This window comes from Schistocerca piceifrons, chromosome 4 (assembly GCF_021461385.2).
Source record: "Schistocerca piceifrons isolate TAMUIC-IGC-003096 chromosome 4, iqSchPice1.1, whole genome shotgun sequence".
In the NCBI taxonomy this organism is placed as follows: Eukaryota; Metazoa; Arthropoda; class Insecta; order Orthoptera; family Acrididae; genus Schistocerca; species Schistocerca piceifrons.
The window spans coordinates 580,410,843-580,438,403 of record NC_060141.1 but is presented as its reverse complement, the minus strand read 5'-3'; the positions used below and the strand labels follow the sequence as shown (position 1 = coordinate 580,438,403).

Genomic DNA, 27,561 nt, shown 5'->3' with positions numbered 1-27,561 from the left:
TTGCAGTCCATAATTTGGGAAGAGATAGTATGGAAGAAAACAAGAAGAAAATATTCTGTAAACATGGATCTAAAACGCATAGATTAAGAGGTATGAGCACTCGTCCAGTAGAAGAGATGTTTTACAGCAGCGAAGATGAACAAGTGGTCTTAGCTCTTTTTCATGTTTTGGTCCATACTACCACCTCTCAAAATTGGAAAACAAAGGACTCGCTGTAGATGAGATTTGTTTCAAGTATCAAAGATGAAGTGTTCACAGCTCTTAAGGTACGCATTTTCGAGTCCATGTTTATTGGACTATATTGCTTTTAATGATCTTTTGTATCATATCCCTAGAAACACGCTGTATAAGACCTGTCACTATTACGGATTAAATTAACATAGCCCTGAATATTGATCGTCCTTCCTGGGGCACCATGCACAGACGTTTACCCGAGATCAGAGACTGCATGGTGCGAAGGCTGCCAAGCAGAAGGAGCCCAGAAATTCAGGCCCCGTGTGCGAGACGTCTTTCAGCGGGGCGTCTGCTGACGTGTCTCGGCCCCCGCGATCGCTAACGACGTCTCGCGTCGCAGAGGTGAGCTCTGCTGGCAGTCGGGGTGGGGGGCGACGGCGCAGGTGGCGCGCTAGCAGGGCTCGTAAATAACCTCAGGGGCCACCCCAGTCCATACCAGCTCCTGCCTAATGCACAGTGTACCAGCCGCAGGTGAGCTCCTAACTCTAAGTAGCGTCCAGATGTATATGTGCGTGAGTGTGTGTGTATGCTTGCGTGTGTGTGAGTGTATGTTTATGTATGTAGTAGTAATAGTAATGCCACATAAAGAGCCACAAGGTACGCAAATAATTCCGAATGATTCATGCCACATTGATTCTTTCCTGCGTGGCTAACTGTGAGATGGCTATCGTGCGTCAGTTACACTCTAAGACACACATACACACACACACACACACACACACACACACACACACACACACACACACACACACACACAAAACAAAATAAAGAAAAGAAAAAAAAAGAAAACGACGCACCACTGTTATGATGACGACGAACGAGCCGTCGCCAATGTTGACTGGTGGCCAATGCTAAATAGAAACATATATAAATCACAGCAGGTTTGTCAGTAACGTCAATAAGGTGCAGGCTACAGGGTCTGGATCTGCAACGACTAAAATAATTAGAAGTCATTGGTAAAAAATAATATATATTGTACTTAACTGTTTGTACAGGATACATATAATTACAAACAGATAGCTATGGAGGCCTCACTTAGGCCATACGTTAATAAGCGCCTTGTTAGAGGTTGCTTCCTGTCAGCTGAAGGCTATGCTACTTTACTACTTGCGTCCCGAGCAAGAGTGGACGAGAGCTCGCTAGAAACTTGATACAAGCCGCGAAGCGGCGCTAACGACGCTGATCGCGACTCGAGAGTCCAACGATACTAATACCGACCGCGGTCGATAACTGCAACCCCTAACAAGTGTGATATCGAACGTTGTTACCACGACCACGAAGAAGTTGTGCATACTGGTCACAAATTGATATTTACACAGCTATCGACGGAAAATGCAAAATTGTAAACTCTGGCGGACGATAGATGAATATGTGGTGCTGCAGCGCAGTTTCACCACGCAGCTGGCAGAGGTAGTAAACAGGGAACGTATCGGTACCCGGGCACAAGGTCTTTGCGAATTTCGTTCTTTGTACTCTGCTGAACAGTAACTAAGCCTCGCAGACAGTGGCGTAAACAATATATGCAGATTTTAGCATCTGAGGGATGACGTGTAGTTCGGCACAAAGAAACAGACTGGAGTAATCGGCGAATCGCTCAACATTTGAACAGGAGCGACGCCACTGTTCGACGATATTGGCAGGAAGGCTGACTACCATTGACCTCTGTACACAAACAAGCCTGTTTGCGGTGGTGTCGGGCACATTCAGCCTGGAATTTCATTGACTGAAGTGATGAATCCCGTTTCGAACTGAGACCTGATGATCAGCGAAGAGGGGTCTGGGGACATCCCAGACAGTCGTGGGATACCAACCTGAGTGTCGCGTTCTATACTGCACGAAGAACCAGGAGTGGCAGTCTGGGTACCATTTCATTTTATAGCAGGACCACTTTGATTGTCACCCGTGGCACCATTACAGTACGTCAACGATATTCGATACCCCATTTTGATGCCCTTCGTGGCAAACCATTATGAGCTTACATTTTAGCAAGATAATGCCCGGCCGCACATGGCGAGATTTTCCACTGCTTGCCTTAGTGCTTGCCAAATCCTACTTTGACTAGCAAGATAGGGCTCTCCTACCAGTTCGGGATTTTGACGAGCTAACGCGCCTGTTGGATATAATTTGGCGCGATATCCCTCAGGAGGACATCCAGCAACTATATCAATCAATGTCAGGCCGAATAACTGCTTGGGTAAGAGACAGAGGTGGACCAACGCCTTCTTGACTTGTTTAGTTTCTGAAGCTTTTTCTCTTGACTAAATCATCGAATTTCTGTGAAAAGGGAAATATTTGGGAATGAGATTTTTACTCTGCAGCGGAGTGTGCGCTGATATGAAACTTCATGGAAGATTAAAACTGTGTCCAGATTTCGAGTCTCGGTCCGGCACACAATTTTAATCTGCCAGGAAGTTTCAGGGAATGATTTGTTTGTACATGGACATCAAATTCACAGATATCCATCCCATTCGGATAATTCCTCGGTACACCGCTCTGCAAAACTTATCTACGCGGTGGAAATGAACGAAAGTGCGAACACGGTGGTTCAAAATGGTTCAAATGGCTCTGAGCACTATGGGACTTGACATTTGAGGTCATCAGTCCCCTAGAACTTAGAACTACTTAAACCTAACTAACCTAAGGACATCACACACATCCATGCCCGAGGCAGGATTCGAACCTGCGACCGTTGCGGTCGCGTGGTTCCAGACTGAAGCGCCTAGAACCGCTCGGCTACAACGGCCGGCCGCGAACACGATGGCAAAGAACTCACAGCCGTGCACAGAAAGTTAAACGTCACATAGCGTGTGTCAGCGGCTTATTGTAGCGTCAAATTGGGCTGCCACAGCTACTGGATGCAGGTGAAGGAACGGGAGAAGTGTGTCATTCAGCGACATGTTTGCAGTCTAATGGTGTTCTTCGCTGCATGTCCTGAAAACAGCTTCTGGATGACATCGCATGGGACAGTATCACCAGGAAACTGGAAGAAAGACGAAGTTTCATGAATGTAACCCCGGGAATTTGGTATTTCTCTCAGCATTGTTCCAAGTGCATGAGAGTTCCGAACCACAGTCACTGCTGCCCGAAGGTGAGGAGGTGGTCGATCATGGTAAACTACTGTACAAGATGACCGCTGCATTGTGTAACAGGGAAGAAAGGACTAACTTCAGACAGTTGGTGCAATAGTAACTGCATTTAACGGGATTAAAAGTCACGCAATCTCACGTTCCATAGAGGCACGACCACTGCATGGGGGTGGTCTCTTTGCCCGACGACCAGTACATCGTGTTCCACTGACACCCGCACATCGGCAACACCGTTTGCGACGGTGCCAAGAGCATGGGGACTAGGCCAACGAGGAGCACGGAGGGCAGATTCAGTCTGAATAGTGATTCTGGACGTATCCTCATATGGTGAGAGGTGGGAATACGTAATGCTGCCAGGAACACTGCTAAACATGATCATTTTGGTGGTTCAGGTGATCCTAGCGCGACTCGTGTTCGTGCCGTTTATTACTTAACATCTTGTCTTTGCGGTACTGCCGTTCCGTTCCTTATACGATTTACTGGCGTCAATAAGTGCTGGTCTGCCTGTCCGTGAGTGGCAGCAGCAGCAGCAGCGCTATCGATAAGAGCAGTGTCGTACTATCTTTGGAATGACCGCCAGTATTTCCGGGTCGTGGAGTGCGGTGAGTTGAGTCGGAACGCAGCGCCAGTGAGGTCCGGACAGCCAGTACTCGCCGACCGCTGGCGACACACATGCACTGTCCGACAGAAGGAGACTGGAGCGGGAACGACCGTTGGTTGGTCTTTCGGTCGGTCGTCTCATCAGACGATGTGTATTTGGTTGCCGACCGCTTCGGGTTCTCTGTGTGTCGACTTGTCATTCGTCCTGGTTGTTCCACAGTGATATTTTTTACGATTGTTCGAGTTCTTGTGGAAGTGTTTTCGTGGAACTGTGTCTAGCTTGTGTAATTTCGACTGAGCAGTTATGTTAATGCTGTCTGCGTACTGGAGTAGGCAGTCGGTCGGTTGGGACAATGCAGCGTGGAAGTCTCCGAGGCGAGGACATTAGTGTAGTGTTCGGCAGTTTGTTTTTCCTCGCCGTGTTGATGCTGCCGGTACCGCGTACAGTTTGATAGATTTCGTCTTGTTCATATTTTTAAGTGGTTATTGTGCCTTGGCCGTTTTTAGACGCCAATTTTGAAGACGTAGTGCTGCTGGTCTCTTCGTCCTCGGCTGATATTTTCCGTTGTGCCGTTGATCGGCGCAGCGGAATTGATTAGGTTGTTGATCGGGCGTTCAGCAGTCCCTGGGTCGGGTTGCCATCTGTTACCTTAATCTTATTCTTGGTTGCCTATCTTACCTAACCTTACGTTAGAGTTAACTCCTCAGGCCGACCCTTGGAACACTTCTGAGCACCATTGTTCTGTTATTTTTTAGATTGTGATTTTTGTCTTCAGCCGCTTATTAATTTAGTTTGTTTTAATTATAAAATAAGGCCTTCAGCCGTCTTAAGTTAAATCTTTGAAGATTCTTGTTTGAACTAATTTTTTAAAGAAAAAAGGGGAATTTTGCTCTATTGCAAATCCTTGTTATCCAGGCCTTAAGCCGTGAGTTGTTTTGTGTTCAGTATGTGGCCTTCAGCCGAGTTTTATGTCAAATATTTTTATGATAAGGCCTTCCGCTGTCTTAAATTAAAAGCTGAAAATTCACTTGCTTAATTTTTTTTTTTAATTTTCTTCTCTATTGCAAATTCTTGTTATCCAGGCCTTAAGCATCAGTTCTTCTGTGCCCAGTGTGTAGCCTTCAGCCTAGTATTTACGTAAGATTTTCTTTTTTAAGTAAGGCCTTGAGCCGCGTGTATTCCTTAAAGCAAATGTAATAACTTGTGTTCGGGGTTTCAGCCATATTGTTTTGAATTCTTTTAAGGGCATGTGTGATGAAATGTTTTTAGGAAAATAAAGTTTGTGTGTTTTGTGCAACTGACAGTAACTGATTTTGGCCCCTTTCCACAACCATAACCTGATCCGCTCCGTCCTGCGAAATCAGATTTCATCAGGTGTTATGGTGTGGGAAAGTATAATTTTACACTGGCGTAGCCACGCGGGATTAGCCTTGCGGTCTAGGGCGCTTCAGTCATGGACTGTGTGGCTGGTCCCGGCGGAGGTTCGAGTCCTCCCTCGGGCATGGGTGTGTGTGTTTGTCCTTAGGATAATTTAGGTTAAGTAGTGTGTAAGCTTAGGGACTGATGCCTTAGCAGTTAAGTCCCATAAGATTTCACACACATTTGAACATTTTGAACATTGGCGTACTGATCTCCAAATCTTTGAAAATGATACACCCACTGGTCAACGTGACGCAGTTTCCGCACGTGCGTCTTTTCAGAAGTCCTTTCTGGGCGGCCGGCCGACGTGGCCGAGCGGTTCTGGGCGTTTCAGTCTGGAACCGCACGACCGCTACGGTCGCAGGTTCGAATCCTGCCTCGGGCATGGATGTGTGTGATGTCCTTAGGTTAGTTAGGTTTAAGTAGTTCTAAGTTCTAGAGGCTAATGACCTCAGATGTTAAGTCCCATAGTGCTCAGAGCCATTTGAACCATTTTTCCTTTCTGCGCGGACTTTATTTTTACAGTCGGTAATGCACGACCGCTCTTGGAACGAATGGATTTCGACGAATGGACTAGCCGGCCCAATCTCCCGACTTAAATCAGTTCGAGAAAGCATGGGATGCGTTGGGGAAACGTACTGCAGCACGTCCACACACCCAACGGCCACCCGGTAGTGGTCAACCGCACTGGACGAGTAATGGAACACCACAGCATCAGAACTCCTTACCAGAATTGTGGCCACCATGGAACCATGTTAGAGAGCGTGATTTACCGTCTGTATTGACAACACACCGCCTTTTGTAATGTCCAGGGGACCACCATAAATAGCATTGACTTAAGTGTAATTGTTGTTGTCGTTGTGATCTTCAGTCCGAAGTCTGGTTTTATACAGCTCTCCACGCTACTCTATCCTGTGCAAGCCTCTTCATCTTCGCATACCTAATGCAGCCTACATCCCTCTGAATCTGCTTAATGTTTCATCTCTTGGTCTTCCTCTACGATTCTTATCCCCCATACTTCCCTCCACGCTAAATTGTTGCTCCCTTGATGTCTTGGAATGTGTCCTACCAACCGATCCCTTCTTTTAGCCATATTGCACCACAAATTACTTTTCTCCCCAACTCTAGTCAGTACCACCTGATTAGTTACGTGGCCTACCCATCTAATCTTCACCATTCTTCTGTAGCCCACATTCCAAAAACTTCTATTCTCTCCTTGTCTAAACCGTTTATCGTCCGTGTTTCACTTCCATGCTTTCGGAAAAGATCTCCTAGCACTTAAATCTATATTCGATGGTAATAAATTAATGTTCTTTCGTGCTTTTCTTGCCATTGCCATTCTATATTTTATATCCTCTCTACTTTGACCATCATCAGTTATTTTGCTGCCCAAATAACTACTTTAAGACTCGCGTTTCCTAACCTAACTCCATCAGCATCAACTGATTTAATTCAACTTCATTTCATTACCCTTGTTTGGATTTTGTTGATGTTCATCTTATATCCTTCTTTCAGGACATTGTCCATTCCGTTCACCTGTTCTTTCAAGTCCTTTGGGTATTTCCTTCAGTTACCCTCTGCACTACACTGCGGCAGTTCCTTCTACGTATGCTGTAAGTTTCATGGAGCTATGTTACTTGACAATGATACATCATGCAAAAGTTAATTTCTTTTCCATGTTTTGCACACCATTGTACATTGTGTCTATAACGAAAGACTAAGCAGTAGGTTTCTCACTCAGAAATCACATCTGAGTATCCTATGTTCGTGAGATTGCGTTATGCCTTTTATTTATTTATGTACACGTCAAGTTCCCTAGGACCAAATTGAGATGCAATTCTCCAAGGTCATGGAACGTATCAGTACATGAAATTACAACATAAAAGCAATAACAGAGAAAAATAAAAGATTTATGAACGCGAGAAAAGTCAAATGTTCAAATGTGTGTGAATTCCTAAGGGACCAAACTAATGAGGTCATTGGTCCCTAGACTTACACACTACTTAAACTAATCCAAACTAACTTATGCTAAGAACAACACATACATCCATGCCCAAGGGAGGACTCGAATCGCCGGCGGGAGGGGCAGCGAGATAAGTCATACCATAAGTTTAAGTAAACGCAGTCAACAATACAACAAGAATCAGCTTAATTTTTCAAGCAATTCCTCGACAGAATAGAAATAGTGACCCATGAGGACAATCTTCAGTTTCGATTTGAAAGCGCGTGGATTACTGCTAAGATTTTTGAATTCGCGTGGTAGCTTATTGAAAATGGACGCAGCAGTATACTGCACACCTTTCTGCACAAGAATTAAGGAAGTCCGATCCAAATGCAAGTTTGATTTCTTCCGAATATTAACTGAGTGAAAGCTGCTTATCCTTGGCAATAAGCTAATATTGTTAACAATAAATAACAGTAAGGAATGTATTCATTGAGAGGCTAATGTTAAAATACCCAGATTCGTGAACAGCGGTCGACAAGAGGTTCGTGAACTTACACGACTTGTTGCCCGAACCACCCGTTCCTGAGCCAAAAATATTGTTTTAGAATGGGAAGAGTTACCCCAAAATATAATACCATACGACATAAGCGAATGAAAATCAGCAAAGTAGACTAATTTTCGTGTCGAACGATCACTCATTTCAGACACCGGTCGAATAGTAAAAATGGCAGCATTAAATCTTTTAACAAGATCCTGAACGTGGGTTTTCCACCACAGTTTACTATCTATCTGAACATCTAGAAATTTGAACTGTTCAGTTTCACTAATCATTTGCGCATTCTGTGAAATTGAAGCGTCAGGTTTTGTTGAATTGTGTGTTAGAAACTGTAAAAACTGAGTCTTAAGGTGATTTAGCATTAGTTTATTTTCTACAAGCCGTGAACTTATGTCATGAACTGCACTATTTGAAACCGAGCCAATGTTGCACACAACATTCTTTCCTACCAAGCAAGTGTCATCAGCAAACACAAATATTTTTGAGCTACTCGTAGTACTAGAGGGCATATCATTTATTAAATAAGGAACTGGAGTGGCCCCAACACTGATCTCTGAGCCCCCCCCCCTGTTGACTGTATCCCATTCAGACACCACATCACAGCCATTCTCAACATTGTAAATAATGACCTTTTGCTGTCTATTGCTAAAGTAAGAGGTGAACCACTTGTGAGCTATACCCCATATTCCGTAATGGTCCAACTTCTGGAGCAATATTTTGTGATCAATACAATTAAACGCCTTAGTTAAACCAAGAAATATGCCTACCGTTCGAACCTTTTGTATAACCCATCGAGTACCTCACAGAGAAAAAAGAATATAGGATTTTCAGTTGTTAAACGACTTCTAAAGCCCAACTGTATATTTGATAGCAAATCGTGTGATATAAAATGGTCAATTATCCTTACATACACAGTCTTTCCAATAACTTTAGCAAGCAATGATGGCATAGAAATAACTCTAAAATTGTCTACGTTATCCCTTTCTCCCTTCTTATAAAGCGGCTTTACTACCTAGTACTTTAATCGTTCAGGAAACTGACCATTCCTTAATGAAAAATTACAAATATGGCTAAATATAGGGCTAATATGTGCAGCACAGTATTTTAGTATTCTGTTAGGTACTCCATCATAACCATGAGAGTCCTTAGTCTTCAGTGATTTAATTATTGATGCAATCTCCCCCTTGTCTGTATCACAGAGGAGTGTTTCAGATATCAATCTGGGAAAGGCATTTGCAAAGACAGTTATATGATTCCCTGTAGAAACAAAATTTTTATTTAATTCACCAGCAATGTTCATAAAATGATTGTTAAGTACTGGACTTATATCTGATATATCAGTAACAGAGATATTTTTACTATAAACTGACTTTATATCGTCGACTTTGTACTGCTGACCAGTCACGTCCTTCACAATTGACAATATGGATTTAATTTTATCCTGTGAATTAGCTATTCTATTTGCATACCACATACTCTTTGCCTTCCTAATAACATTTTTAAGCACATTACAATACTGTTCGTAATGGGTTACTGTAGCTTGATTGTGACTACTTCTAACATTTTGGTATAATTTCCGCTTTGTTCTACATGATATCTTTATCCCACCAGTCAGCCAGCCAGGCTGCCTATCACTGCTAGTACCCCATTTAGGACATTCTAATGGAAAGGAACTCTCAAAGAGCATGAGAAATGTGTTGAGCAAATCATTATATTTATCAGCTATGTTATCGGCACTATAAACATCCTGCCATTACTGTTTCATGACATGGTTTAAAAAACTCTCTATTGCTGTTGGATTAACTTTCCTACATAGTTTGTAATTATATGTAACATTTGTTTGAGTACAAAAGCCTTTTAGTGTTAAAATTTGTGCATCATGGTCTGAAAGGCCATTCACCCTTTTACTAACAGAATGCTCATCTAGAATGAATAAAAATATTGTAACAAGGAGAAAAATCTACTGGCAACACATGTCAACAGCGGCAAGACGGTGAGCTGGAAACTGCCGTTTACAGTTATGCGATATTGCTGCTCCCGTTGGTTGTAACCTACAACTGTTACACTAAATATGGGATCAATGGGTTCAGGAGTGCCGTGCTCAGCTTCATGCAGCATCTCAATGGCCCCACGCGATATGAGCCCGAGTGGATGGACATATTGTTTGCCCTGCTATGCAGGCTCGTACAGTTACGTCACGTACCTTGAATTAAGAAATGGGCTCGTCTGCAGTAATATTCGTATCCAGACTAACAATGCGACAACGTCTATGGCACCAGGGACACTCGGTGCAGCAACAGAGTGGAGCGCGTCGACTGCAGTGCAACCAGCGACAACACTGCGCGCTGCAGTGGTACATCGTTGTCATTCCAGACAGTCACGTGTTTGTATACGTCATCACGATGCACGTATCCACATTTAGAGGCTCAGAGGAGAGCGATCATTGCCCGATATTAATGTCATCCCCATACGAACCCAGCATGGCTGCCACAGCATGCACAACACGATCAACTCTGGTTCCCTCACAAGGGGGCTGTATGAATTTCACCTCAGCGATGTGATTCATATTGACAATATGTATAGGGCTCGACTAGAACTTCAACATAAATAAACAAGAGGGCACAAATCTCAACCGCTTTCAAGAAAATCGATTTTGCAAATTTTACGTGTGCTTGTACACTTTGTGTGCTCACTATTATTGACTGAGTCCGGAGCCGAGTTAATAAGCGCTTAATTTCAAAAGTACTAGGTCTTTCGGTCAAATTGCCCTGAGAGAATTTCATTTTTTCCATTTCCACCTCTTCTATCAACAGATTTATTACGACTGCACAAATTATCAATATTTAATGATTTATTTTTTATTTTCATAATTATTATCCTGAAAAAAGAAGAAACATCGTAGAGATATTGGAAATAAAAAAGGATAAATAAGTACAGATAATTTACACTGAAGCGCCAAAGAAACTGCTATAGGCATGCGTATTCAAATACAGAGATATGCAAACAGGGAGCATACGACGCTGCGATCGGTAACCCCTATATAAGACAACGAGTGTCTGGTGCAGTTGTTGGATCGGTTACAGCTGCTACTCTGGCATGTCATCGAAATTTAACTGAGTTTCAACGTGGTGATATAATCGACGCACTAGCGATGGGACACAGCATCTCCGAGTTAGCGATGAAGTGGGGATTTTCCGGTGTGACCATTTCACTAGTGTATCGTGAATATCAGGAATACGGTAAAACATCAAATTTCAGATATCGCTGCGGCCCGGGAAAGATCCTGTAAGAACGGGACCAACGACGACTGAAGAGAGTTGTTCAACGTGGCAGAAGTGCAACCCTTCTGGAAATTGCTGTAGATTACAATGCTAGGCCATCAACAAGTGTCAACGTGCGTACCATTCAACGAAACATCATCGATTTGATCTTTCGGAGCACCATACAAAGCTTTCTGCACCATACAGAGCTTTACGTCTCGCCTGGACCCGTCAACACCGACATTGGACTGTTGATGACTGGAAACATGTTGCCTGGTCGCACGAATCTCGTTTAAAATTGTTACGAGCGGATGGACGTGTGCATGTATGGAGATAACCCCATGAATCCATGGACCCTGCATTTCAACAGGGGATTGTTCAAGCTGTTGGAGGCTCTGTAATGATGTGGGGCGTTGCAGTTGGAGTGATATGGGACCCCTGATACGCCTAGATGTGATTCTGACAGGTGACACGTACGTAAGCATCCTGTCTCATCACTTGCATCCATTCATGTCCATTGTGCATTCCGACGGACTTGGGAATTACAGTAGGACAATTCGACACCCCACACGTTCATAATTGCTACAGGGTGGCTCCAGGAACACTCTTCTGAGTTTAAACACTTCCGCTGGCCACCAAACTCCCCAGTAATGAACATTGTTGAGTATATCTGGGATGCCTTACAACGTGCTGTTCAGAAGAGATCCCTACCCCCTCGTACTCTTTCGAATTTATGGACAGCCCTGTAGGTTTCATGGTGTCAGTTCCCTCCAGCACTACTTCAGACGTTAGTCGAGTGCATGCCACGTCATGTTGCGGCTCTTCTGCGTGCTCGAGGGGGCCCTACACGATATTAGGTGTATCAGTTTCTTTGGCTCTTCACTGTATTTATATTATTCTATCTGTATTTTTGACACGTATACTGTGTAACGTTGGAGCACCGCACGTATCAGAATGATACTAATTATAGAAAAATTGAAGACAATAATTATTGCGACATATAGTCCTTATGACGAACGCCGAATTTTTGCTTGTGGACGTACAGTTTTCTAAAGATACGTATTGCAAAACAAACGAAGTTTACGTTCATAAAAAGTTCTCGGTCGTCACACAATTTTGTGGTATTTCACACATATCTGTTGTTAGAAATACGTGGGAATGTATCGGCAGCGAGACTGGATATACAGACCTCGCGCTTATGAATCAAAGCGCTTAAACGCTCGGCCGGCAGCTTCTAGAACGCTGGTGACCATACGAAGTACATAAGCACCCCTAAAATTTACAAACTCAGTTTCCTCGAAAAAGGCTGAGAGTTTCGTCTTCTTGTTTACATATGTTGAAGTCCTAGGTGCACCCTACACAATCTGTCATGATGAATCAGGTAGGTGAGGGGACGTTTGTACGGGTCCCAATTTAGCCAGTAATTTAGATAGCAGCCGTTACATTTCCGATATATGCCCTTTGTGTTTATATGACCCTGTTGTCTTAGAGTTGCCAGGCGCAAATATAAAATTTGGCGAACGGCCAACGGTCTTGCCTCAGTGGTAACACCGATTCCCGTCAGATCACTGAAGTTAAGCGTTGTCGGGCTAGGCTAGCACTTGGATTGGTGACCATCCGGTCTGCCGAGCGCTGTTGACAAGAGGGATGCACTCAGCCCTCGTGAGGCAAACTGAAAGACAAGTAGCGGCTCCGATCTCATAGACTGACATACGGCGGGGAGAGTGGTGTGCTGACGACATACTCCTCCACATCCGCATCTAGTGACGCCTGTGGGCTGAGGATGACACGGTGGCCGTTCGGTACCGTTGGGCCTTTCCAGACCTATTCGGACCGAGTTTAAATATAAAATTTTAAAAAGCATTCTTTTACTGGGGATTCTACAGCGATCGGTGTAAAATATTAAAATTCCGCAGAACAGTCTCGATTACAACAGAGGTTTATTATAAGTGGCAGTCGGTTTCGGTCTATAATTTACACCATCTTCAGGCCCTAAATACATATTCAGAGGGATTTATATATATAGAGAGATAGTAACACGGCTAAAAGCATCTAGAATAAAAGTCACAGTAATAACTAAATAGCACGTTATACCACCGATGTCGGATGAAGGCGTTGGTCAGAGCAAGATCCGTGAGAACATGGACTTGGAACTGACGAATAAGGCAGCATTACTCGAGAATATATTCTGCAAGTTCCGCTCATGGCGAGCAGCATTACGTCACTGGCAACTAAGCATGAACTCATTACGTGAGGTATGTTACATTCAATGATGTAGTTGGAAATTAAAATAAAATACACTCCTGGAAATGGAAAAAAGAACACATTGACACCGGTGTGTCAGACCCACCATACTTGCTCCGGACACTGCGAGAGGGCTGTACAAGCAATGATCACACGCACGGCACAGCGGACACACCAGGAACCGCGGTGTTGGCCGTCGAATGGCGCTAGCTGCGCAGCATTTGTGCACCGCCGCCGTCAGTGTCAGCCAGTTTGCCGTGGCATACGGAGCTCCATCGCAGTCTTTAACACTGGTAGCATGCCGCGACAGCGTGGACGTGAACCGTATGTGCAGTTGGCGGACTTTGAGCGAGGGCGTATAGTGGGCATGCGGGAGGCCGGGTGGACGTACCGCCGAATTGCTCAACACGTGGGGCGTGAGGTCTCCACAGTACATCGATGTTGTCGCCAGTGGTCAGCGGAAGGTGCACGTGCCCGTCGACCTGGGACCGGACCGCAGCGACGCACGGATGCACGCCAAGACCGTAGGATCCTACGCAGTGACGTAGGGGACCGCACCGCCGCTTCCCAGCAAATTAGGGACACTGTTGCTCCTGGGGTATCGGCGAGGACCATTCGCAACCGTCTCCATGAAGCTGGGCTACGGTCCCGCACACCGTTAGGCCGTCTTCCGCTCACGCCCCAACATCGTGCAGCCCGCCTCCAGTGGTGTCGCGACAGGCGTGAATGGAGGGACGAATGGAGACGTGTCGTCTTCAGCGATGAGAGTCGCTTCTGCCTTGGTGCCAATGATGGTCGTATGCGTGTTTGGCGCCGTGCAGGTGAGCGCCACAGTCAGGACTGCATACGACCGAGGCACACAGGGCCAACACCCGGCATCATGGTGTGGGGAGCGATCTCCTACACTGGCCGTACACCACTGGTGATCGTCGAGGGGACACTGAATAGTGCACGGTACATCCAAACCGTCATCGAACCCATCGTTCTACCATTCCTAGACCGGCAAGGGAACTTGCTGTTCCAACAGGACAATGCACGTCCGCATGTATCCCGTGCCACCCAACGTGCTCTAGAAGGTGTAAGTCAACTACTCTGGCCAGCAAGATCTCCGGATCTGTCCCCCATTGAGCATGTTTGGGACTGGATGAAGCGTCGTCTCACGCAGTCTGCACGTCCAGCACGAACGCTGGTCCAACTGAGGCGCCAGGTGGAAATGGCATGGCAAGCCGTTCCACAGGACTACATCCAGCATCTCTACGATCGTCTCCATGGGAGAATAGGAGCCTGCATTGCTGCGAAAGGAGGATATACACTGTACTAGTGCCGACATTGTGCATGCTCTGTTGCCTGTGTCTATGTGTCTGTGGTTCTGTCAGTGTGATCATGTGATGTATCTGACCCCAGGAATGTGTCAATAAAGTTTCCCCTTCCTGGGACAATGAATTCACGGTGTTCTTATTTCAATTTCCAGGAGTGTAGATACAAAATTACATTCGTAGTGGCTCACAACAAATCCTATGATAACCTGTTTAAAATAACGAAACGTAATAAATGATATGATTTGACCAGTTTTATGTGCAAATGAAAAGCAATTACTGATATTATTTGAACAGTTTTGTGTGTAGACTGTCCTCTATGAGCAGCGAGGCCACCCAGAGGCATCGTGGTAGACGACGGAGCGGTGAGGAGGCGGCGTCTATCTGATGGCTTGGAAGTCGATCGTTGTGTTCCAGCTTTGAAATACGATAGTTGTGAAGAAACTGACTGACACAATTCGAATTCGGCCTCCTGTGGGCAGAAGAAGTAACTGAAACGATCACTCGTGAAGACTGCACATTACTGTCAAAGAATCTGACTATAAAAATTGAACACGTACTGGCTTCAAAATTTCTACTTGCTGTTTAGTATTACACGAAATGTTTCTTATAATACAATAGTACAATGACCATACAACAAATTTTGAGTGAATTAACACAAAATTAAGTTCCTCCAGATGTTTAAAAATGAACAACAAAAAATATAAAATATGAAAGCGTAACCAGGTTTTACTGAATTTTGAGATGTAATTCTGAATTTGACACTGCACTTACAGATACATCCAAAAAATCGTAACTTTAGTCACAAACGCAGTTTCCAGGATGTCAATAACAGTAAGGAAAATTTTCATTATTGATTGGTCTGACTTAAGCTTACTGCAGATAAAGAAAATTTTTCAATAGCCGTGTTTCACTTATTTTTATAAAGCAACTTGTGTCGTGAAACTGGAATATGTCACTGAATACAGAATACACTGAGGTGATAAAAATCATGGGGTTGTTGTTGTTGTTGTTGTGGTCTTCAGTCCTGAGACTGGGTAGCTATCCGTGCTACTCTATTCTGTGCAAGATTCTTCATCTCCCAGTACCTACTGCAACCTACATCCTTCTGAATCTGTTTAGTGTATTCATCTCTTGCTCTCCCCCTACGATTTTTACCCTCTTCGCTGCCCTCCAATACTAAATTGGTGATCCCTTGATGCCCCAGAACATGTCCTACCAACCGATCCCTTCTTCTAGTCAAGTTGTGCCACAAACTCTTCTCCTCAATTCTATTCAATACCTCCTCATTAGTTATGTGATCTACCCATTTAATCCTTAGCGTTCTTCTGTATCACCACATTTCGAAAGCTTCTATTCTCTTCTTGTCCAAACTATTTATCGTCCAAGTTTCACTTCCATACATGGTTACACTGTATACAAATACTTTCAGAAACGACTTCCTGACACTTAAATCTATGCTCGATGTTAACAAATTTCTCTTCTTCAGAAACGATTTCCTTGCCATTGCCAGTCTACATTTTACATCCTCTCTACTTCGACCATCATCAGTTATTTTTCTCCCCTAATAGAAAACTCCTTTACAACTTTAAGTGTCTCATTTCCTAATCTAATTCCCTCAGCATCACCCGATTTAATTCGACTACATTCCATTATCCTCGTTTTGCTTTTGTTGATGTTCATTTTATATCCTCCGTTCAAGACACTGTCCATTCCGTTCAGCTGCTCTTCCAGGCCCTGTGCTGTCTCTGACAGAATTACAGTGTCATCGGCGAACCTCAAAGTTTTTATTTCTTCTCCATGGATTTTAATACCTACTCCGAATTTTTCTTTTGTTTCCTTTACTTCTTGCTCATTATACAGATTAAATAACATCGGGGATAGGCTACAACCCTGTCTCACTCCCTTCCCAACCACTGCTTCCCTTTCATGCCCCTCTACTCTTATAACTGCCATCTGCTTTCTGTACAAATTGTAAATAGCCTTTCGTTCCCTGTATTTTACCCTGCCACCTTCAGAATTTGAAAGAGAGTACTCTAGTCAACATTGTCAAAAGCTTTCTCTAAGTCAACAACTCCTAGAAACGTAGGTTTGCCTTGCCTTAATCTATTTTCTAAGATACGTCGTAGGGTCAGTATTGCTTCACGTGTTCCAACGTTTCTACGGAATCGAAACTGATCTCCCCCGAGGTCGGCTTCTACCAGTTTTTCCATTCGTCTGTAAAGAATTCGTGTAAATAATTTGCAGCCGTGGCTTATTAAACTGATAGTTCGGTAATTTTTACATCTGTCAACACCTGCTTTCTTTGGGATTGGAATTATTATATTCTTCTTGAAGTCTGAGGGTATTTCGCCTGTCTCACACATCTTGCTCACCAGATGGTAGAGTTTTGTCAGGGCTGGCTCTCCCAAGGCTATCAGTAGTTCTAATGGAATGTTGTCTACTCCCGGGGCCTTGTTTCGGCTTAGGTCTTTCAGTGCTCTGTCAAATTTTTCACGTAGTATCATATCTCCCATTTCATCTTCATCTACATCCTCTTCCATTTCCATAATATTGTCCTCAAGTACATCACTCTTGTACAGACCCTCTATATATTCCTTCCACCTTTCTGCTTTCTCTTCTTTGTTTAGAACTGGGTTTCCATCAGACCTCTTGATATTCATACAAGTGGCTCTCTTTTCTCCATAGGTCCCTTTAATTTTCCTGTAGGCTGTATCTATCTTACCCCTAGTGAGATATGCCTCTACATCCTTACATTTGTCCTCTAGCCATCCCTGCTTAGCCATTTTGCACTTCCTGTCGATCTCATTTTTGAGACGTTTGTATTCCTTTTTGCCTGCTTCGTTTACTGCATTTTTACATTTTCTCCTTTCTTCAATTAAATTCAATATATCTTCTGTTACCCAAGGATTTCTACTAGCCCTCGTCTTTTTACCTACTTGATCCTCTGCTGCCTTCACTATATTGTGTCGGATCTCGTTTCACCTGGCGTAGTGCAGCAGTTCGACGTGGCGTGAGCTCAACAAATTGTTGGAAGTCCCCTGCAGAAATACTGAGCCATGCTGCCTCTATAGCCGTCGATAACTGCGAAAGTTTTGCCGGTGCAGGATTTTGTCCGCGAATTGATGTCTCAATCGGCTACTACCATAGCCCCTTGACGCCGAATTTTGCAGCACTATTCTGACAGATACGTTCGTCGTACGTACCACATTGATTTCCGCGGTTATTCCACGCAGTGTTACTTGTCAGTTACAACTGAAAACTCTACGCAGAAGCCGTGCCTTCTGGTCGTTAAGTGAAGGCCTTCGGCCACTGCGTTGTCAGTGATGAGAGGTAATACACAACACTTGGTACTGTCGGCACTCTCTCTAGCTGCAGCTAATATTCCGCTTTCAAAGTGCGTTAATTCCTGCCGTGCTATCATAATCACGTCGTAAACCTTCCCACATCAGTCACCTGAGTACAAATGACAGCTCCGCCAATGCTCTGCCCTTTTATACCTTGTGTACGTGATACTACAGCCATATGTATGTGCGCGTGTCGCTATCCCGTGACTTTTGTCAGCTTAGTGTATGTCTCTACATTTTGGTATTTTTACATTAAAAACAATATATCTTTTTAAAACTAGTCCATTGTTTACCTACGCTGTTTTTTACTCTTGTTACGTTTTCTGTAGAAACATAATAGAAGAAATCAAAAACTAAAGGGAATTTTGCAATATCTCGGCGTAGGGCGTGGCAACACTGGTAATATGCAGGGCCGAAGTACTGTCGCGTGCAAAAATGCTACACAACGTGTCACTCTTGTAGCAGACAGTGAGACATGACAGCTTCATTGCCGATTTCTACCAAGGAGGAAATGAGTACAGTGATTCGCTTTTTATTTGCTGAAGGTGTTAAACCTGCGGAAATTATTCGTCGAATGCAAACGCAGTATGGTGACAGCTGTTTATCGCGAAGCAAGCACTGCGAATGGTTCAAATGGCTCTGAGCACTATGGGACTTAACCTCTGAGGTCATCAGTCCCCTAGACTTAGAACTACTTAAACCTAACTAACCTAAGGACATCACACACATCCATGGCCGAGGCAGGATTCGAACCTGCGACGGTAACAGCAGCGTGGTTCCGGACTGAAACGCCTAGAACCGCTCGGTCACTGCGGCCGGCCACTGCGAATGGACAGAGCGCTTCAAACAGTAAAGAACTTTCTGTATGTGAAGAGGAAAGATCGGGCAAGCCATCGATGTCAACAACTGAGGACCATTTTGAACTCGGTGAGGGTACAGTGTGAAAAACAAACGAATCACAGTGGACGAAATCGCCAATACTTTACACATCACCGGTGGCTCAGCGTTTTCAATCTTACACGACATGCTAAATTTTCGGAAAGCGTGTGCAAGGTGAGTATTGAAAGAATTGTCAGCGCAGACTCAGTCGCAAACATTTGGCCCGTTATCATCGTGAGGGACATAGATTTTTACAGCAAGTCATTACTGTAGCAAAATGTGGGTGCATCATCACGAACCGGAAAGTATCGCTGCGAACATGGTTTGGAAACACCCATCATCACCAGAAGTTAAAAAATTTAAACGTCGACCATGAGTTGAACTTACTATGCCAACACTAGTGTGGGACGTAGAAGATATACTTGCCGTTCATTTCATCCAAAGAGGCGAAACTGTGAACAGTGAGAAGTATTGTGATGTGTTGCGACCTAAACTGAAACCTGGAATCAGATCCAAATGTCACAGAAAACTGCTAAATCTGTCATCCTGCAGCAGGATAACTCTCGGCCACAATCTGCCGAACGGACGGCCGAAACATTTAAGTAGTTGGGATTCGATTTGCTGGAATATCCGCCATACAGCCCAGACCTGGTTCTAAGCGATTTCCATCGCCATACAACCCAGACCTGGTTCTAAGCGATTTCCATACGTTTGAGCCACTGAAGGAAGCACTCAGGGGAAGAAGATTTGCAACAAACGCAGAAGCCTTTGATGTGGTGTAAAACTGGGGTGCAAACAAAAACTTTTTTCGGCGGAATCAAAAAAAATAAAATAAAATAAAAATTGTGGAACGTTGGACAAAGGGCTTTGATGTGCAGTGAGCTTATGTAGAAAAATAATGTATGTTTCAGTTTTCTTTCATTAGAATAAATATTCATTTTTTCAAAAGTCCCTTTGCTTTTTGATTTTTCCCCGTAAAATGCAAGGGACGTAACCAAAATGACCGCAGAAGACGCTTTAAAAGTAAAAGCGAAGATGAGCGTGTAAACGAACGTAGTAAAGGTTACGCTCCAGCATTTTAAAGGTTTTCTTAATTAAATATATTTTAGCCATCTTTATTGGTATACTATAAGTAACATTCCTTTCAGGAGAGATCAGTACAAATCACGGAGAACAGCAAATGGAGTTTTAGATTATTATTTCCGAAGTTATTAGTCTCTGCGGTGAAATATGTTTCGGGAACCACAGTGGCCGGATAATGTTGAGATTCGGCTATTAATTTGGCCACGAGAGATACTGAATTTCGTTTCAAGTTATTTAAACTGTGTCTCAATGGCTGTGTATTTTATAACAAATCGGTTCCTAATATAGGAAGCGCTTTCATGTATTAATTACTCATCAACGGGAATTTTAATTTTAACAAGTCTGAAATACGTCAGAGATAAAATTAGAGATCAATATAGCAGCGGGGTAATTAAATCGTTGCGGCTGTTTCCGATTATGCTGGCTGACCTTTGCGAACACTTTGTGGCTGCTCCGTGTATAAGCATCGCCCGTAGTCGCCTGTCACTATCAGAAAGTGTATTTCCTTAAACTCACTTTAGGAAGAACTTCGCCCGTCAGAGTTCTTTACAATGTCAATGGAAACTCTTAAAGACTTTCGGGTAAAAAATTTTAACATTATGTCCTGTATTGCACCTTTTTCGACTTATCAGGAATCCGCGATTTGTGGTTGTGGCTTCACAGCCAAACTTAACGAATTTTCCAGCATATGAAAAGAAATAATTACTAAACGACAGTGAAGCAACAGTCAAAAAATAACACTATTAGAATATTATAAAAGGACTTATACGAGTGTGAAAAGTTCTCTTATTCTTTTATTAACTTGCTCTCTTGTTATTTGTGCTCTTGGTTCACATGGCTCTGAGCACTATGGGACTTAAGTGCTGTGGTCATCAGTCCCCTAGAACTTAGACCTACTTAAACCTAAATAACCTAAGGACATCACACACATCCATGCCCGAGGCAAGATTCGAACCTGTGACCGTAGCGGTCTCGCGGTTACAAACTGTAGCGCCTAGAACCGCTCGGCCACTCCGGCCGGCTTTGTGCTCTTGCTTTCTTGCCATTAGGTCTTCGATGGAATCAGGTTTATTTCGTTTAGCTGTACTGATAAACTGAGTCGCGTCTGTAGGCTGAATGTCCATTAAAGCATAAAAAAATAATTAGCGTAGTACGTCTACGTTATATGAAGATCGTCCTCCATTTTGTGTAAAAAGGAAAAATAGATTTCATTCATTAAAAGTGAGGAAATTAAACACGGAAGCCTTCGTTTGGTTCGCGATTATTTTAAAAGCCATTTCGAGTATAATTATTATCTGCATATCAGTTCATTAAAACCTATAGTCATTTATTTTTCTCGAAGTTCGATGATTGAGGCGTTGACACGGGGAAGGGAGTAAGTCACGAAAAGCAAATTTGACACAATGAAATACGAAGCTGTATATACAAAATGGTTACACAAACTCCAAATTAACTTTACAGATATATTTACAGCAAGCTGCCACATTTGTGTAAGAAACATAATTATGGTATTGAAAGATTGCGTAAAATACTTGATATTTGATGTCTATTTAGTACACCATCGCCTGGAAGTCTCTTTTTAGCTTCACCAATGATGGGCCTTCGTGCAGCTGGTGGTAGAGAACGAATTGCAGAAATGTTCTCGACAGATTTACGCTTTTTCAAAACATTGTTCTCCCTCTACGGTTCCATTTCATTGCACGAATCTTTTATTTGTATGACAGGCTGCTTAACCCTCACAATTCTAATCCAAGAAGCAGAACTGATCTTCACCAGTGCTGTATGCAATAAAGCATCGCATACCGGGACGAAATTAGAGAAATCTTTTTCCGTCATCTTTGCGACATTGAATGGTTGTAAATTGTTTGCTTCTCGAATCGTATCAGCTACTTCGTCAGGAGTCATAGGTTGTGAAACCTTCTTTCTCTTCTCTATTATGCCGAAATTTCGGTCATAAGGCATGCACGACTACACCGATGCTAGAAATTTCAAATTTAAGTTATCAACCATACTGTTCACCACAGCGTAGATTAAAGCAATTAAAACCACGCGATCTTTATTTTGGCCGGAGCAGTTATACAGTCACAGTCAGAGCCAGTGACAGATATCCATTAGCTGCTCAAAGCAGGATCTTCAATATGACGCATCCTTGTTTGTTTTATAGGACCATGTTGGTAAAACCAAAAAGGAAATTACCTTGACTTATTCAATTTTACTTCCAAAACTCTGAGTGCAACTTCTGTACATCATTCTCTTCAAAACTACGTAGTTATGTTTGCATTTACAAGTAGCGCGTATAAAAGAATACAAGTAATAATCAAACACATAACTAGGTGTAACCACTTAATTTAATCATGTAAATTTCATTCCAGACGGAAAATATGACTTACCGGTTTGTATAAACAGGTTTCGGAGGCACATTTTCCTACTAACAATTCCTAGTAACGTTAATCCTACTAACAACTCCTAGTAACGTTAATACCGAATCAATAACACAGTAATGAACGGTTGATCATAGTGTAAAAACTGTTACTCATTGGCTTATTGACTTACATGTCAATGCCAGCTCACGTGATGTTAGCGCAAGAACCATCTTGTATCGCATCATTCTGCATTCTTCTATTCCTATACCACTGGCGGCTTGTCTTGCTACCTCTTCGATGAAAAATGATTTGTTTTGACTTACTACCTTTTCCATGCCAATGTGTCAGATTTTTCGTTTCAAAAGTAAACTTAATTTCCTTTCATGATCACTGAAACGCCAAACGAATTGTTTGCAAGCTATGGGCCGTACCTATTTTGAAATTTCAAAAATAAGTAAAAGTTTACAGTACTATTATCATTCTTGATTTTTACGAATGTAATTTAGTGTAAACAAAATAGTATTAGGCTCCAGTTTTCTTATAACATTACCGTCAAACATAAAGTTTTCTCAATGATTTCTTGTAACAGTTCAGGCTCTTGAGTATAAGATACAGAACATAAAGCAAATTTTACGTAATTACAAGTGGCAATGTTACATGGCCCCTGCTATGTAGCATATCACAGCGAGATATTCAGTTTTCTAATGTGTTACCAGACAGTTTTACTGGAAAGAGATATTCTCTTGCTTGCGCTGCTCGACTTTGGCTATTTGTTGAAGATTTGGTAGGTGATAGGCTATCGCTGTCACCTGCAAGGTATCTCTGACAGACAGCACTACACAGTGAGTTCCGTGGAGAATCAGATAACGTACGCAATAACACGCAGGCTGGAGTAAAACAACCTGATAATAAGGTCAGTTCAGGACAGAGGGCATCTGATAGAGCAAAATTTGCCATATAACCACAGTTCGGAAATGGCCCGCAGTGGAGCTGCAGGCATGAAACGACAAGCAATCAGCGGCGAGCATGCTGTTCTTCGAAAGGGTGAGCCAAACATGTCATCGGCGATGTGAAACTTGTATCTGTGCTACGTTCAGGAATGTCGAGAATGTGTTGTAGAAATCTGATGTGAGAAAAGAGAATGTATAAAATACAATGTAGGCTTTCACGGTCGATATTGTCTTCACTTAGAACTTCCGGGCTGATAGGCCGTGGTCGATGTATAAAACTCTCCCCTGACGTTTCGTCTCCGACTGCGGAAGACGTCCTCCGAGGTAAAGAGGCGAACTGCAAAGGTAACTCGAGGAAGAGCTGATCGTACCAGGCAGTGCAGAGGGCGCCACTGTCCATCACCTGGCGTCGGCTGTGAGACTGTCTCTGGTAAAGCCAGCATTTTCGGTTGCAAGTAATCGATCGTCACGCTTCCGGTGGAGCGCTCACATCCAAATTTTATCCCGTTTAACACTTTCGTCTTTCCTGTTAAAATTATTGCGGTGTTTATCAGTCTCGATAGCCTCTCTATACACGAGCGTATAATAATGCGGGGTTTTAGATACTTTTATTTAATGATTAATGATTTTTATTTAATGATCACCGTCCTGGTAAACATGTTCTGCTACGGCCGATTTCTCCGCGTGACCCAGACGGCAATTCCTCTTATGTTTATCAAGACGCGTGTTTACAAGGAAGGTAATCATGAAATCAAATTCAGCGAGACTAGTGTCACATCTGAAACCTCGCATTATTATGCGCGCATGTATAGAGAGGCTATTGAGATTGATAAACACCTTAATAATTTTAAGAAGAAAGACGAAAGTGTTAAACGGGATAAAATTTGGATGCGAGCGCTGCACCGGAAGGGTGACGATCGATTACCTGAAATGGAAAATGTTGGCATTACCAGAGACAGTCTCATAGCCGATGCCACATGATGGACATCGACCACGGGCTATCAGCTCGGAAGTTTTAAGTGAAGAGTGTATAAAATAGATGTTTCCTTTTTCATCATTGTCTTATTTCACACTTATTAATCTACAACAGTTGATAAAATAAAAGTTCTTTCATGCTCTCTATGTATTAGCAACATTTAAAACATGTGACCTTTAGTTTCCATTATTAGTAGCATTGTTCCTTACAATGCTGCTTGACTATTACACTGCTGTCTTCGCGGTATAGCCAGTTATCTCACTAAAGTAATGAAACAATGAATCTTTTAGTGTAGTTGATTTAATAGTCAAGATTTATTCAGTAAACATCACATAAAATTTTTCTCTCGTGTTACCAGCGACAGATAGGAGTTTAAAGTTTGCCCAGCTTTGGGTGTTCAGCTGACTATTACCTTCAGCAGATGTAGTTAGTAACTTCACTCCTTGGCGTAATAGGTATTAGCTGAAGCAAGTTAGTTTAACTGCACACACTTCCGCGCATTCATTGCTGAGTAGTTTTTGTTTTATACCTGTAGTTTGCAGCTGCTGAGACTGAACATCTAATGCCATCAGTCCCCCTTTCTCCTGGCCAGGATGGAATCTGTGTACCCCCACCTGTCTGTATGTAGAACAACTCTATCTAAAAGTGTAAGAAAGTTTTCCAAATGTGTGCGTATCGTGTATCTGATGCGGGATGTCGGTACCAGCCCGATATTCGCCTAGTGAGAGGTGAAAAACCGCCTAAAACCACATCCAGACTGGCCAGCACAAAGACCCTCATCGTTGATTGTCCGGGCGCGTCAATAACGGGAGCCAGCGTGCCTCCCCCGTGTCTCGGGAGCGAGCAGGAGTTCGACAACGTTGCATTTACGATCTATGCTTATTATCTGTAAGATTATGCTCAATTCGACGTCCACTACGTTGATCTGACCACTTTATCACGTTTTTTTTTTCGTGCACCCTCTATACACTGACGGAAAAAAATCTCAGCACCATGAAGAAGTTGTAGGAGATAATCTATAGTTAGTAGGCGTGTTCCTGCATCTGAAAAATGACGTCTATTCAAATTTCGCGCAAGTCGCATAAGAGTGGTGCTGTGGCCTTCTTCACCAGACATCACGGCGCCTAGAGTATCAGCAACCAAACTGACAGCCTGCAGCTGCGGGTTGCCCGCTTCGCAGGCACACCGAAGCACTATACAACTGACAGGCAATATTGATGAACGGCCACAACAACAACAACAACAACAACAACAACACAGCAAGGACACCGGCGGCCACCAGGGGCCTCTACCGGCCGACATAAACATAAGGAAGAGGTCGCTGCAGATCCCGGAACTATTTTCACACGTCAAACCACGTGATGGAAAATAGTTCCGAGGTACTCATCCACCAAAGCGCTTTAAAGGCTTGCGCTCCGCCGCACATCGGCAGTTCATCGACCGCCAGCAGACGTGGATAGCTGCCACCCCGGCAACCTGGCTTGGATCTTCTCGCTGATCTCTGGATTAGGTTTAGTATATCGGAGAAGTCTCTGGCAGAGACTAGTAGGAAATTATTTGAGTTGTTTTCTATGTTATTCTTGTATGTAGTTGTGATTCGAAGGCGGATCACTGTTTTGTGTTGGTGTTATATTTGGAGAATTTGTTTTGGTTAATTGAACAGTCCAATAAATTGTTTTCGGACTTTGATCGTTAGTTTCGTCTGCTTACGCAGACATATCAAGTGACGGTTGTAGCGCCACCATGAGAATGCATATTAGGTCCTGTTTAAAGACGCTCTTTAACGCTTGTGAGCGTTAGGTACCTTTGAGATTGGACATGATGAGTTGTTGTTAGTCAGTCGACAAAGCCGCCATTATTAGCGCCTCACTCAGTAGGAACGGGGTCCTGTAATAGGGCTACGAGAAACTGGATGTTCCTTCCGCGATGACGCAGAAAGCCTTGGCTGGAATGTAGCTACTGTACATCGTTACTGGCAGCGGTGTTCACAGGAAAAGTACGATGTCAAGGATGCTGGGCTCCAGATAGTCACACGGCACTACCGAGAGGGAAGACCGTCGTTTTCGACTTATGGCTCTATCGCATCAAACTACATCTGAAGCAGCAATTCGAGCAGCAGTTGGCACCACAGTGACACAAAGAACTGTTATAAATCGGTTACTTCAAGGACAACTCCAATCCCGATGACCTGTAGGGAGCATTCCACTAACGCAAAACATCGCCGTTTGTGGCTTCAGTGGTGACAAGCGAGAGTTCATCAGAGGACGGAGTGGACGTCTGTTGTATTTTCGGATGCAAGCCGGTTTTGCCTCTGTTCCAATGATGATCATGTGTTACGGGGAGGCCAGGTGAGCGCAGTCAGCTAACGTATCTGCGACCTAGATACGTTGGACCTACGCTGGACTTATCATTTGGAGAGCGATTTAGTATGACGGTAGGAGTACTCTCGTGGTTATCCCATGCACATCCCACTGCAAATTTATTCGTCAGTCCAGTGATTCGACTTGTTGTGCTGCCATTCATGAACAGCATTCGGGCGGATGTTCTCTGACAGGATAACGCAGTCCCACACACCATTACTGCAAGCCAACATGCTCTTAAGAGTGCCGACGCGTTGCCTTGGGCTGCTCAGTCACCAGATTTGTTTCCAATCGAGCACGTGTTGGTCATCATCGGACTATAATTCGAGCGTCATCCACAACCAGCATGAACAGTCCCTGTGTTGACCGACAAAGTGCAACAGCCATGGAGCTCCATGGCACAAACTAACATCGGGCGCCTGTACGGCACAAACGCACGTTTGCATGTTTGCATTCAGCATTCTGGCCAACATTAACCCGTGATCTTGCAACGATAATGATTTGAATACTTCACCTAGACAAATATATTCACGAAATTTCGTTACTCTATGTTAATTATTTCTTGGTACTGGGATTTTTTTCCGTCAGTGTATTTTAACCACACTGAAGCGCCAAAGAAACTGGTATAGGCATGCGTACTCAAATATGAAAACAGGCAGAATACGGCTCTGATGTCGGCAACGCCTGTATAAGACAACAAGTGTCTCGTGCAGTTGTTAGATCGGTTGCAGCTGCTACAATGGCAGCAAAATTTAAGTGAGTTTGGAAGTACCGTTATAGTCGGAGCACGGGCGATGGGACACAGCATCTTCGAGGTAACGATGAAGTGGGGATTTTCCCGTACGACCATTGCACGAGTGTACCGTGAATATCAGAAACCCGGTAAAACATCAAAACTCCAACATCGTTAGGGCCGAACAAGATCCTGCAAGAACGGGCCTC

At 43.5% G+C, this 27,561-nt stretch overlaps 1 long non-coding RNA gene across 1 annotated transcript in view; it reads left to right on the top strand.

Moving 5' to 3' along the window:
- The first annotated feature begins 670 nt into the window (after nt 1–670).
- LOC124796283 overlaps nt 671–27,561 on the top strand; it is a 124,366-nt gene continuing 97,475 nt past the window's right edge. Inside the window, exon 1 of the long non-coding RNA XR_007016737.1 lies at nt 671–705. This is a non-coding gene — a long non-coding RNA (uncharacterized LOC124796283). The remainder of the gene's footprint in view (nt 706–27,561) is intronic.